At 41.0% G+C, this 5354-nt stretch overlaps 1 pseudogene; it reads left to right on the forward strand.

The window, feature by feature from the left end:
- Positions 1 to 223: 223 nt before the first annotated feature.
- On the forward strand, positions 224 to 3296 carry LOC110347237 (serine/threonine-protein kinase Nek5 pseudogene; annotated as a pseudogene).
- Positions 3297 to 5354: the final 2058 nt, after the last annotated feature.

Raw genomic sequence — 5354 nt, forward strand, 5'->3', positions numbered from 1 at the left:
CAGGGATTGAACTCGGGTCCTTGCGCTTGCACAGCAGGCAATGAAACCACTGAGCTAAATCCCCGGCCCTGCATCCAATTTTCTACAAATGCCTCAAGTTTATCCTTCTTTATGACAGAGTAGTACTCTATTGTGTGTAAATACCACATTTTCTTTATTCAGTCATCTGTTGATGAACATATAGGTCACTTCTAAGATTTAACTATTTTTGCTGTAATCCCAGAATTCATGGCCAAGGTAAGATCTCAAGTTCAAGGCCAGCCTGAGCTGCACAGAAAGTTCACAGCCACCAGGATTACCTTGTCTCAAGAACAAAACAAAATGAAACAAACAGAATCAGATGAGGTGATGAAATGCTTAATGTGAACTCACTCTGTAGTCTAGGCTGGCTGGAACTTGCTGTGTTGCTCAGATTGGCTTCAGACTCTTGATCCTCTTGACTCCACCCTCCAATCCCTGGGTACCAACATGCACTTCCATGCCAAACAGCACTGTCCACATAACAGATATAGGAAAGATTCTAAAGTACAGAAAGTGAGATTTCAGGGGAAGCATTCACCAAGAGCAAGGATATCAGTGCCATTTAAAAGGAAGGACATGTTACATAGGAGTGAATAGAGACCACCAGCTGGAGCCCAGAAGCCCATACCTATAAAAGTGATAGAAAGACCCAAATTTGCTACAGTTTGTGGACATTATGATTTTTATTATGCTGAACTTGACATTTTGAGAAAGAGGGTCCATGAAGCTAGTTATCACTGTGTTTCTCAGGAAGATTCTGAGACCGAGGAGAGTTACAATAAGGAAGAAATTCATGGTCCATCACCTACTCAATGGCCCGGGGAGTTCCTTTAGAGGAAATTTGAAGCTCAACAATATAAGCTGAAAGTGGAAAAGCAATTGGGTCTTCGTCCATCTTCCGCTGAGCCACATCACAGCCAGACCACAGAGCTGAGAAGTCATGGAGAAGAGCCTAGGCTGCAGGAACTGCAGTTTAGGAAAAAGGAAATGAAGGACCAGGAATATTGGAAACACTTAGAGGAAATACACCAGCAGTACCACAATGATATGAAGGAAATTAGGAAGAAGATGGGGAGAGAGTTGGAGGAGAGCTCCAAAATCAGGACCTATCTGGTGAAGAAGAATGCCCTGCCTGTTGACCAAGATGCTCCTGCAGGGGACACAACAGTGCAGGACATTGAAAGAGACTTGAAAAATATTACGCTTGAGAACATAAAGGAAAGTAAAATTCCAGAAAAGAAATATAAAGCTAAGAGAAGGGTAAAGTTCAAAATTAATTTAGATGAATGTATATCTGATGGAAACACTGTCTAAGAGGAAGAAACAATGGACATACTAAATGAAACTTTGACCTTTGAGGACAGCATAAAGTTTAAGGGATATGACTGTCTAAAGGACCATGAAGATGACCTAGACAAAGCCTTTGAAAAACTCTGTGGCCCAGAAGCAGAGCTTTTCACTCAGGATGCTGTAGCTGCAGAAAACATGAGACAGTGGGATGCCAGAGCACCTCGGACTTTGCTGCAAATGATGGCAGCAGCTGACGTCACTTCCACCTGCCCTACTGGTCCTGACAATGGCCAAGTTATTGTGATGGAAAGTATTCCAGAAAGTAGGAAGCAGTGGCAGCATGAAGTGCCAGGAACTTTATTGAGTATTTTGGCAGCAGCAGATCTAACAAGTAGCTCTTTTTCTGCCAGTGAAGGAGAACCTGAGGAGATCTCCATAACATCTTGCTGTTGGGAGATGATCACTCATAATACCGAAGCAAGAGAACCATTGGCTCAGTTGTGATCATAAATTTTGAAGAATCAGAAGATGAGTTGAGAAGTGAAGTAGCAGAATCCCTCGAAAAAGTCACTACTTGCAAAGGAGGAAGAATGGAAGAAATTTCCAGTATCTGTAAGGATGCTGAAAAGTCAGAAGAGAGAAAGAGGTTAAGTGTAACAAAATCTGATGAATTAAGTGAAGGCCTAGAAGCTGTTTCTAGTCCATCTAATGACCAAATTTGTGTTGCTGATGAGAACTAAAGAACAACAACCTATTCTGCCATAAAGAAAAAGAAACGAGTTATTTGTAGGAAAATGGATGCACTTGAGACCATAATGTTAAGTGAAATAAATCAGACACACAAGCTTAAATATTGCATGGTTTCTCTTATATGAGAAACTCAAATTATAAATAAAGAGCAAAATAAAAGATAAATACTAGGAATTAGGGAGATAGCTCTTTCTCAAATGAGAAGAGATGGAGCGGGAGTAGGGAGAGGAGGGAAAGGGAATGAAAATCGGAATTGGGATGTGTTATGTACATGTACCAACTCCACACAAGGAATGTAAAATTGTGTATTGCAGACATGTACTAATAAAAAAACACACAGGTGATGAAAAAAAAGATTTAACTATTTTTAATTGTGCTTTTATCAACATACATATCCATACATCACTGTGGTATGATGAATTTAGTTCTTTGGGGAAGATACCTAAAGGAGAAGAGCTGGCTTAAATGGAATTGCTAGTTTCAGTTTTTTAAGGAATCTCCAGACCTTATCACACTCATAAAGGCACTCAGGAAAGAGGACTTCTAGAGCTGCTTCAGAAAGTGGTAAGAAGAGGTGTGTTCAAAGCAAGGGTGAGTAATTCGAGGTGGATTAATGGCAGTGTGTCTTTCATTGTCAAAAATTTTTTTATTTCATACCATTTTATTTCAATTTTTTATTTTCATTTCATCTATTTTGATCACTCTGCTTATTCTATCACATTATGGAACATCTAACTCAGTTGCTAGACAAGCAGATCTTTGAAGGCAAAGAATGCATCTAATCCCCCTTGATTCCCAGTGCTTGGTACAGTGCCAGACACACAAACGTGTCAGGGAAAAGCCAGCCACTGTGTAGTGAAGGGGAATATAGACTCTAACTACATGACCACTCCATGAAGTACACATTCTATTAGAGAACAGATTCACCAAACAGCTCAGAAGCACTCCCAATTTATTATTTAGAAACACCATTATCATCCTCACATCAGAAAAAGAAATGTGTCAGAAAGGAGTAAAATTGTTGTAACAGCTGGCCATTTTCAAAGTAGGATTTTTGAAAAACAAACTATGGCATCTCTTAAATTTCTCTGACAACTAAAAAATGCATTTCAGTTGCAAGATGGAAATTTTTTCCCAAGTGCAAAACTTGCTGTGTCACTAGGAAGAGGTAATGTCTCCCCTGTTTTGCCACAGACTTCTACTGCATTGTTCTCCCCTACTCCCTACATTCTTAAGGTCACAGTGTGGAAAGAAAACTGACAGGGTCACATCCTAAAGAACCTGGAAAATGTAAAACCTGTCCCTGATCACCAAGCCCCAGAGTGTTCTGATGGCCTAGACGGTAGACACGGGGCAGTGACTCCTGTGCTGGCCAGGGGTTTTGACTACAGTAACATCTGAGGTCATTTTTAAAGCCACAATTCTGAGTCTCTTCTATGCTTCTTTCAGAACTTATCTAAATGAAGTCTATTTCTTTTGAAATAAACTATAACCTCAGGAGAAACAGAATACCATCTGGCATGATCTAAAGATCATGTAAGGCCTGTGGGTAGAAATATATTTTATAGAGGAAGGATCATCAACCAGTCTCTCCTTTGTTTTTTAGGGGATCTGTGGCCCTGGTATTTATCTGCTGTGTGTCAGAAGTTTAATATGGTTTTGGTATTAACAGTGGATCCATCATGTTGACTTGGCTTACAGCTAAGTCAGGGTCCTGACTTTCTCCCTGCAAGCTGGCTGTGTTGGTTTTTATATCTCTGTGGTTCCCATCAAGCTGTCTCTCTAAAGCCAACCTGGCACGGCCTCTGAGATAGATGGGCAGTGACCACACCCTGAGCTCCTCCAACATTTGCCGAAAGCCTATAGGGAAGGTGCTTATTACTCATGAAGGCAAGATTAGAGGGGGACTTAGAGAGATGGGGCCCAGAGACTGGCAGGCTCGCCCGAGGTCATGTAACAAGTGTTCCTCTCTTCCTGACTGCTGCAAGGCAGTTGTTTGGAAACACAGTTTAACCCTATGAACATGATTTGGAGACAATGGAGAGCTTACATTTCTATGCAGAAGAAACTGAAAGAGCTTAGGGAAGGCAATCCAACCAGGGAACATGTCTTGAAGCTTACCTTTGCAATGAAGAATTAATTTTCGGTGAAGGGAGATTGAGAGAGGTGATGATGAAGATTATGTGGATAGTTAAAACCCTCAATTTCTCTTTCTGCCTCATCCCTTCTTAATTTTCCACTCTTCCCTAGGAAAGATAGCACTTCAATCATAATCTCCTGTCTTAGACAGGCTGTGGGGCCTTTACATCCAACCATCCAAGGACTTGAGCGATTCCTTCTCATTCCTGTATTTCATGGCAATCAGTGGCTACCACTCCCTCCTGACCCAATATATAGACATATTGTGTTACATCCACAGGTATTTAGTGCCCCGCCTTAGAGGAGGATTCTATTTTGGAGGCCTTGCTGAACATGTGTGGCCATGTGACTAGCTTTGGCCACTAAAATACAAGTAGATGTCACTTTGGAGGTTTTGTTCTTTTGTTTTTTCTGTTTTTGTTTTTTGGTGTTTTGTTTTGTTTTTTGGTACTGGGAATGGAACTCAAGACCTTGTGTTTTTGAGGCTGGCGCAGCACCACTGAGCTAAATCCCCAGCCCACTAAAATACAAGTAAACTTATGATGAATCCTTTCCATGAGGAAGCTTTAAAAGCCAATGCATACTTTCCCTGGCTCTTTTTCCTCTTCCAAGATGATTTGCAATGGTCCAGACAGAGATAGCTCTGTCAGTCTGGGTTCCAGAGGAAAAATATTGAGTAAAACCATAATAAATCTCACAACCAAGGCTACCATCTACTTTCAGTGGATGTGTATATGAGTGAGGAATAAACTTTTGTGGATGTAAGCTACTGAGCTTTTAGGGTAATTCGTTTTTCTGCAGAGCAATTTAGCCTAATCTCACCAATACAGGTAGAGTAGACATCTGCACCATCTCATAGATAGTATTAGTTATCTGTTGTTAAAAAAATTAGTGGCTTAAAACAATATACATTTAGTATCTCACCATTTCTGTGAGTCAGGAGTCCAGGAAGAGCTTAGTTGGGACTTTGCTTTAAAATTGGTCACAGGCATTGCTTTTCAGCCTTTTGGCTAAGATCAAGTGTAAAATTGGTCACAAGCTACAATCAAGGCACCAGCCCAGGGTCTCTCACAAGACTGCAACCCTGAGGGGCTGAGTGGGGCTGCAGTCACTTCAAGGTTAAGCTGGGGCAATATCCACTTCCATGATAACCC

Source organism: Heterocephalus glaber, unplaced genomic scaffold (assembly GCF_053883595.1).
Source record: "Heterocephalus glaber isolate CG9 unplaced genomic scaffold, H.glaber_assembly_v1.0 deba00001788, whole genome shotgun sequence".
Classification (NCBI taxonomy): Eukaryota; Metazoa; Chordata; class Mammalia; order Rodentia; family Bathyergidae; genus Heterocephalus; species Heterocephalus glaber.